Raw genomic sequence first — 10126 nt, 5'->3', positions numbered from 1 at the left:
CCTTCTTGGACAGACGGACCGAGGACGACGATGACAGTGGTGACCCATCAATGTCGGCAGCCAAGGAAACCGGGGAGAAAGTATTGGTCGCCGTTTCGTTGGTGAATGGGCCTCTGTGTGAACATTGTCGACGGTTTACTCAATAAATAATAGATAGCAAAGACACGTTGAGAATACACATAGAGTTGTGTTGTTTATGTGTTGTTTACGAGGTACATAATTCAGACTCAATGAAATAAATAATCAAATCTGAACCAGTCAATAAAGTAACGGATAACATTAACATCGTTCCACTGGGCCGTGATATATATCGTCACACAGTCTGACCATCGTTCCACTGGGCCGTGATATATATCGTCACACAGTCTGACCATCGTTCCACTGGGCCGTGATATATATCGTCACACAGTCTGACCATCGTTCCACTGGGCCGTGATATATATCGTCATACAGTCTGACCATCGTTCCACTGGGCCGTGATATATATCGTCACACAGTCTGACCATCGTTCCACTGGGCCGTGATATATATCGTCACACAGTCTGACCATCGTTCCACTGGGCCGTGATATATATCGTCACACAGTCTGACCATCGTTCCACTGGGCCGTGATATATATCGTCACACAGTCTGACCATCGTTCCACTGGGCCGTGATATATATCGTCATACACAGTCTGACCATCGTTCCACTGGGCCGTGATATATGTAGTCACACAGTCTGACCATCGTTCCACTGGGCCGTGATATATATCGTCACACAGTCTGACCATCGTTCCACTGGGCCGTGATATATATCGTCACACAGTCTGACCATCGTTCCACTGGGCCGTGATATATATCGTCACACAGTCTGACCATCGTTCCACTGGGCCGTGATATATATCGTCTGACCCACGTTCCACTGGACCATACATATCGTCACACAGTCTGACATCGTTCCACTGGACCGTGATATATATCGTCACACAGTCTGACCATCGTTCCACTGGGCCGTGATATATATCGTCACACAGTCTGACCATGGGCCGTGATATATATCGTCACACAGTCTGACCATCGTTCCACTGGGCCGTGATATATGTAGTCACACAGTCTGACCATCGTTCCACTGGACCGTGATATATGTAGTCACACAGTCTGACCATCGCACACAGTCTGACCATCGTTCCACTGGGCCGTGATATATATCGTCACACAGTCTGACCATCGTTCCACTGGACCGTGATATATATCGTCACACAGTCTGACCATCGTTCCACTGGGCCGTGATATATATAGTCACACAGTCCTGACCATCGTTCCACTGGACCGTGATATACATAGTCACAGCCATCGTTCCACTGGACCGTGATATACATAGTCACAGTCTGATCATGGTTCCACTGGGCCACGATATAGACACAGTCTGATCATGGTTCCACTGGGCCGTGATTTAAGGTATTTTAAAGCTCCTCTCCGCATGTACATACATATATATGACCAGAGGTTGTCAGAGTTCAAGTGAGTTTTGGTAGTGAGAGAGTTGTTTTACACCGCTTTAGCAATATTCCAGTAAAAATCACAGCGGGACACAATTTCAGAAATAGGCTTCACACATTGTAATATGTGGGGAATCGAACTCGGGTCCTCGGTGTGACAAACGAACGCTTTAACCACTAGGGCTACCACACCGCACCCAGAGTTCAAGGTTTACAGAGAGTTGTTAACCGTACATGTCGTCCACTGTTTGCGAAACTGTATACCAACGTGAAGCTCACTCGCGATACTCTAACGTACTATCAGTAATTGTGTATGTATAATGAGAGCAGCTGTACCTTGTGGAACATCCAGTGTGACACAGACCTTCTTGGACAGACGGACCGAGGACGACGATGACAGTGGTGACCCATCAATGTCGGCAGCCAAGGAAACCGGGGAGAAAGTATTGGTCGCCGTTTCGTTGGTGAATACTGGGCCGTGATATATATCGTCACACAGTCTGACCATCGTTCCACTGGGCCGTGATATATATCGTCACACAGTCTGACCATCGTTCCACTGGGCCGTGATATATATCGTCACACAGTCTGACCATCGTTCCACTGGGCCGTGATATATATCGTCATACAGTCTGACCATCGTTCCACTGGGCCGTGATATATATAGTCACACAGTCTGACCATCGTTCCACTGGGCCGTGATATATATCGTCACACAGTCTGACCATCGTTCCACTGGGCCGTGATATATATCGTCACACAGTCTGACCATCGTTCCACTGGGCCGTGATATATATCATCACACAGTCTGACCATCGTTCCACTGGGCCGTGATATATATCGTCACACAGTCTGACCATCGTTCCACTGGGCCGTGATATATGTAGTCACACAGTCTGACCATCGTTCCACTGGGCCGTGATATATATCGTCACACAGTCTGACCATCGTTCCACTGGGCCGTGATATATATCGTCACACAGTCTGACCATCGTTCCACTGGGCTGTGATATATATCGTCACACAGTTTGACCATCGTTCCACTGGGCCGTGATATAACCACATTCTGATCATGGTTCCACTGGACCACGATATATAGAGTCACACAGCCTGACCATCGTTCCACTGGGCCGTGATATACATAGTCACAGCCTGACCATCGTTCCACTGGACCGTGATATACATAGTCACAGCCTGACCATCGTTCCACTGGACCGTGATATACATAGTCACAGTCTGATCATGGTTCCACTGGGCCACGATATAGACACAGTCTGATCATGGTTCCACTGGGCCGTGATTTACATAGTCACAGTCTGATCATGGTTCCACTGGGCCGTGATATATATAGACACAGTCTGATCATGGTTCCACTGGGCCGTGATATATATAGACACAGTCTGATCATGGTTCCACTGGGCCGTGATATATATAGACACAGTCTGATCATGGTTCCACTGGGCCGTGATATATATAGACACAGTCTGATCATGGTTCCACTGGGCCGTGATATAGTCACACAGTCTGATCATGGTTCCACTGGGCCGTGATATATATAGACACAGTCTGATCATGGTTCCACTGGGCCGTGATATATATAGTCACACAGTCTGATCATGGTTCCACTGGGCCGTGATATAGTCACAGTCTGATCATCGTTCCACTGGGCCGTGATATATATAGTCACAGTCTCATCATGGTTCCACTGGGCCGTGATATAGACACAGTCTGATCATGGTTCCACTGGGCCGTGATATATATAGACACAGTCTGATCATGGTTCCACTGGGCCGTGATATATATAGTCACACAGTCTGATCATGGTTCCACTGGGCCGTGATATAGTCACAGTCTGATCATGGTTCCACTGGGCCGTGATATAGTCACACAGTCTGATCATCGTTCCAATGGGCCGTGATATATATAGACACAGTCTGATCATGGTTCCACTGGGCCGTGATATAGTCACACAGTCTGACCATCGTTCCACTGGGCCGTGATATATATAGACACAGTCTGATCATGGTTCCACTGGGCCGTGATATATATAGTCACACAGTCTGATCATGGTTCCACTGGGCCGTGATATATAGACACAGTCTGATCATGGTTCCACTGGGCCGTGATATAGTCACACAGTCTGATCATGGTTCCACTGGGCCGTGATAAATATAGTCACAGTCTGATCATGGTTCCACTGGGCCGTGATATAGTCACACAGTCTGACCATCGTTCCACTGGGCCGTGATATATATAGACACAGTCTGATCATGGTTCCACTGGGCCGTGATATATATAGTCACACAGTCTGATCATGGTTCCACTGGGCCGTGATATATATAGACACTGTCTGATCATGGTTCCACTGGGCCGTGATATATATAGTCACACAGTCTGATCATCGTTCCACTGGGCCGTGATATATATAGACACAGTCTGATCATGGTTCCACTGGGCCGTGATATATATAGACACAGTCTGATCATGGTTCCACTGGGCCGTGATATATATAGACACAGTCTGATCATGGTTCCACTGGGCCGTGATATATATAGACACAGTCTGATCATCGTTCCACTGGGCCGTGATAAATATAGTCACAGTCTGATCATGGTTCCACTGGGCCGTGATATAGTCACACAGTCTGACTATGGTTCCACTGGGCCGTGATATATATAGACACAGTCTGATCATGGTTCCACTGGGCCGTGATATATATAGTCACACAGTCTGATCATGGTTCCACTGGGCCGTGATATATATAGACACAGTCTGATCATGGTTCCACTGGGCCGTGATATAGACACACAGTCTGACCATGGTTCCACTGGGCCGTGATATACATAGTCACAGTCTGATCATGGTTCCACTGGGCCACGATATAGACACAGTCTGACCATCGTTCCACTGGGCCGTGATATACATAGACACAGTCTGATCATGGTTCCACTGGGCCGTGATATAGACACAGTCTGATCATCGTTCCACTGGGCCGTGATATATATAGTCACACAGTCTGATCATGGTTCCACTGGGCCGTGATATAGTCACATAGTCTGATCATGGTTCCACTGGGCCGTGATATAGACACAGTCTGATCATTGTTCCACTGGGCCGTGATATATATAGTCACACAGTCTGATCATCGTTCCACTGGGCCGTGATATATATAGACACAGTCTGATCATGGTTCCACTGGGCCGTGATATAGTCACACAGTCTGATCATCGTTCCACTGGGCCGTGATATACATCGTCACAGTCTGATCATGGTTCCACTGGGCCACGATATAGACACAGTCTGACCATCGTTCCACTGGGCCGTGATATATGTAGTCACAGTCTGATCATGGTTCCACTGGGCCACGATATAGACACAGTCTGATCATGGTTCCACTGGGCCACGATATAGTCACAGTCTGATCATGGTTCCACTTGGCCGTGATATATATAGTCACAGTCTGATCATGGTTCCACTGGGTCGTGATATATATAGACACAGTCTGATCATGGTTCCACTGGGCCGTGATATAGTCACAAAGTCTGACCATGGTTCCACTGGGCCGTGATATATATAGACACAGTCTGATCATGGTTCCAATGGGCCGTGATACAGTCACACAGTCTGACCATCGTTCCATTCGGTCAGATATTGCATAATGATGTTGACTGGCTAAAATTCAAACCAGGAACACTCATAGGGCTTACCTAGGGATTTATACTTAAAGACGTCATGTGGTGTGTGCATGTGTGTGACTTGCGAGATAAACTTACCTATTAACAAGGATCACTGCCTTGAAATATGCATTGATAAAGAATTTTTAGATGAACGTAGCTTACACATTCGGGTTTGAGATCACTGCATCCGTGCTGACCAGGAGGTTGTCCTTGCTGAACGTGCATGTTACAATGACTATTTGGTCAAGGCCGGTGTTGATGGCTTGGTTGTACTGGATCGTGAACATCCTTTTGTAAATAATGTCAGTACTCTGTAAATACACAAGTAATACAGAATTTATAGTATTGCATTTGTTTCATAGTCCGCTATTAACCTTTTCCCATGTTGTCGCTAAATGGCTGACATGATGCTGATGCCACGTTGAATGTTAACTCACACGTACCATACTATGAGTCAGAACTGCACTATTTAGAGAAACGCATTTGCTTTGAGTGGAGGTCATGCATCAGTGATTGTGACTGCATTGGCACTGCTGTTATCAGTGTTCCAGCAATAGACAATTTAACTACTAGCCAACCCATCATCCAGCATAGAAATGATACACTTGCACAGTCCTTGCAGTTCAATTTCATGTGGCTCAACTCGTGAAGATCCGGGTTAGAATTGATCTTCAGAAACCCATGCTTGTCATAAGAGACGACTAACGGGATCGGGTGGTCAGACTCACTGACTTGGTGGACATGTCAGTTGCGTCGATCAGTGCTCATGCTTTTGATCACTGGGTTGTCTGGTCCAGACTCGATGATTTACAGACCGCCGCCATATAGCTGGAATATTGCCGTGTGCGGCCTACAACTAAACTCACTCATGTGGCGCAGGCTAGCTATTCTCGAAACGTTCGTAACCCTACGAACTTCTTAAGCCCATTCTTAACACATTGGCTACGATCAAAGTTAAGAATTCTTAGGGCTACGAACGGTTCGAGAATAAGGGCCTTGGGCCCAGGTGTCTTAGCACGCCGCAATTCGCTGTACACAGTTGCGTCCCTTGGGCAAGCCAGAAACCTATGATTGTAGGTTCAGATCCCGACGCTTTCCATTTGTTTGGGTGTTTCACATCAAGATGTTGCGTCGTGATATAACTATAATATTCTTGAACTTAACACACTCAATCAATCACTCACTCAATCACTCAGTCACTCAATGTGATATGAACAACGTGTTACCTCTTCCTGTGGTGTGATCGCTCCACATGCAGCACTGGCATGGGTAACATTGACAAAGAAACCTTTCAAATCATCGTCGATGTCGTCTCCTGTATCTGGCGGATCAGGTATGCTGGCTGCCGCGCAATCACTTTGTTCCCTCTTATCTGTGACATATATTGCCCCTTCAAAGTCTCCGTGTGGGTTTGCATAGAACACCATGTAGTCCTTGGTACATTCAGCTTTAACTGGTTAAAAAATATATCAGCATAACAAAGCAATATCTACTTCAGATATCACATGTTACCGAAACACAGAAATACAAAATTATTATATATATACGCACAAAATGTCCAAAATAGTACAGGTGTTCAGTCACAAATATTACATAGATAAATAAAAACAGAATGCCTTTTTCTCCAACATGTTTCGTTCTTTACTCTTCAGGGAGGCATTCTGTTTTTTTATTTATCTATGTAACATATATAAATATATATATATATATATACATACATACATACATACATACATACATATATATACACACACACACACACACACACACACACACATAGGTAGATAGATAGATAGATATAACGTGTTTAAAAACGTTTTAAGGTACTAGCTAAATATACAATTGTTGAGGGGTATCTTTGATATCTCATCTCTAAGAATTAACGTATGTGCTGTTTTCGACACAAATTTACAACATTGTATCAATGGAAGGGGTCATGTGGTTCAAATTTCGTTTTTACCCTTTTCCACTGAACAAATGTGTTTTAAAACACCATCAGCAAGCCGAAGATTATTTTTACAGACTTTCAGGAGTGAGTGATAGTTGAATAGACATCATCTATTTAGATACAATAACACGGTATACTATCTTTTGCCGCTCAGTTAAATAAAGCATGTTGGTTTGGTTTGTTTGTTTGTTTGTTAAACGCCGGACACAACAATATTCCAGCTACTCTGTAAATAATCGAGTCTGTACCAGACAATCCAGTGATCAACATATCATGAGCATCTATCTACGCAATTGGAATACAATGACCAAGTCAGTGAGCCTGACCACCCGATCCCATTAGTGGTAACAAGCATGGGTTACTGAAGAGTGAAGACCAATTCTAACCCTGATCTTCACGGGATAAAATAAAGCATGTTACTAGTGACATATGAATCTGTACTCACAGATGTTGTGTTGACAGTTGACTCCATAGTAACCAGGAAAACACGCACATGAAGGAGCCACGGGGTCTTCCTGACATTCTCCATGGTCGCTGCAGTTGTTCTGGCGGCAGGCACTGTCGGCCTTCCGGTCTAGAGTCATACATTACATACGGTCAATAGTAAAATATAATGTGTTAATACGCGTCTAGAGTGTTGCTAACTAAAACCGTTCAATACCTTCTGATAAATCATTATACTAACAACAATGATGAAAACTTGTATTCATCAACTATAAATCTTCAATGCCAGAAAATATCAACTATCCGACAAAACTGATTAAATTCGGCATAAAACGCTAAACGGGGATGAAAAATATATGACTGGTAATGACACCAGGTGTTCGTGCAGATAGCACACACCACTAACGCCATGCGCATAGAAAGGTGCGCGTGACGCCGCACATCAGTACCGCTATGCGACGCTGGTGCTCGTGGAGAAACCAGACAATCGAGTGATGGACCAGAATATCCTGTGATATGACAGTTCATTGACTGATGTTGAAACTTAAACACTCAATGTTTTACATGGATTACATGAAATTAAAAGTCCATGCAGCAGGTTTTTTCGGTATGTGGTGAGTGCACCGTCTATCCCCTATAGTCTCCAGATCACGTTGTACCTGTTACAATGTTGCACATGTCGCCCTCCCTTGGGGGATCACCAACACATTCACACAGTGGCAATGTTGGGCGACACACGTCTTCTGAAGCTGAGCACCCGCTACCCTTCCGGCGGCAGTCAAAAGGCCTACTTCCTGTAATTCAGACATAATATCCATTAAGAGACCCTTCTCGATGAAGTTACCTACAAAAGACCCAACCAAAGCAATAGAAACAGTTTCGTTACTGAATGAAGATGATCGGGCGGTTATCATGCGTGGTTTATCTGTTTGTGTGCTCATGATATCAACCACTAGTCTGACCAACTTTGACGATTTAAAGTTTGCTGTGATACATGTCACTGCGACATAAAAGAACTTTATCCCAACTGCTCAAATCCCCAAAGCAATTCCGTTATCACTCCAAAACAAACTGAAATCATGTTCAACCTTTCTTTATGTAAGAACACACAAAACAAAAACACCACATTCAGATGGTCTGTTAGGAAAGATCGGAATCCAAAACACATCATGTATTAAAGTTTATTCCAAGGGCAAAATGTCGTGTAGTACAAAAAGAACCTCCCATTTAGATGAAGAGTAATATTCCTCAAAGGACGATGTTTACATTGCCGAATAAATAGATAGATATATCGTACAGAAAAGTGGTGAGATATAGATTTCATAGTGTTATTCTTGCAAATAATAAACGTTTATCTGTAAATGGGTCTATCACTACATTGATACTTCGCATACAGACTTACCCTCATTGTCTACTATCGTGGCATTAATGGAGGAGAAGTTTGCCCCAGCAATACTCAGTGTGAAGACCTCATCACCTTCAATTTCCTGGAACGTAATTAAGGGATGTAAAATAGTAGTAGTTGTTTGTAGTTCATCACAAAGGCGTTGTACATATATAATATGGAGTTGTTATTTGTCACAGAGGTGGTGTACAGATTTAATATAAAATTGCTATTTTTCACAGAGGCGGTGTACAGATTTAATATACAATTGTTATTTTTCACTGAGGCGGTGTACAGATTTAATATAGAATTGTTATTTTCACAGAGGCGGTGTACATATTTAATATAAAATTGTTATTTTCACAGAGGCGGTGTACAAAATTAAAATAAACTTGTTATTTGTCCCAGAGGCGGTGTACAGAATCACTATAGAGTTAGTTAGTGGTTAGTTTGTGTTTAACTAATGGTATTTGTTCTGAAATAAAGTTCATCCTGGTTGAAAACTGTTGTTCTGTTATTGCACGTTTACAACATTCTAACAGCCATCGGTATATGCATCTATGCGTAGACTGTAGATTGATCAATGATTTCAGCCAAGGTGTATAGGTCAAAAAATCAATTAGAAGAGTTATCAAGAGGAAAAAACAAACCAGAATAAAGCAAATACAATTAAGCATTTTTCAATGCTAAGGTAGCATACAGGTTCGAACCAGATACAAGCATGTCGTACTTACGTCATCATCTGTGATATCAATGGTTAACGTGGCAGTGAGTGAACCGCTGGGGAAAGTGACAGAACTATCGGACAGGTGTGTGAAGTCATCAGCTGCTGTCGTCACATCCGTCGTGGTCACCTGGACTGTCAGTTCATCAACAGCTAGTGTCCGTTGCAACGTCACCTCTAGACTGGTCGACTCATACGATGCCGGGAACGAGGTCAGCGTTACAGTGTCGACTTTGGAAGTAAAACATAACGGTACAGGATATATTCTTCAGAATGTATAAGCCGATATTTTATTTTACCAGATTAGCTGTGGTAAATAATTGTCGCTTTCATCAAACTGAAATTCTACTTTACCATCTTAAAAATTCAGCTTGTTGTTCACCGTTTGCATGTAACTAAGTAACGAGGCAGAGGATCAGCCTTCGGGGAGTCCTGTCTGTAGTCTCCAGGCGTTTGTTCGTGAAGCAGA

The 10126-nt window shown here is 43.7% G+C and overlaps 1 long non-coding RNA gene across 1 annotated transcript; it reads right to left on the bottom strand.

Annotated features, from left to right (window-relative positions):
* Nucleotides 1–8208: 8208 nt before the first annotated feature.
* On the bottom strand, nt 8209–9880 carry LOC124273838. Its single transcript, XR_006897753.1, has 3 exons — nt 9668–9880; nt 8952–9036; nt 8209–8343 (listed from the first exon to the last, which is right to left on the bottom strand). It is a non-coding gene; the product is annotated as an uncharacterized LOC124273838 (long non-coding RNA).
* Nucleotides 9881–10126: the final 246 nt, after the last annotated feature.

This window comes from Haliotis rubra, unplaced genomic scaffold (assembly GCF_003918875.1).
Source record: "Haliotis rubra isolate DU_JTF1 unplaced genomic scaffold, ASM391887v1 Scf185, whole genome shotgun sequence".
In the NCBI taxonomy this organism is placed as follows: Eukaryota; Metazoa; Mollusca; class Gastropoda; order Lepetellida; family Haliotidae; genus Haliotis; species Haliotis rubra.
Note: the sequence above shows the minus strand (reverse complement) of the source record. Positions and strands in the feature narration are given on the sequence as shown.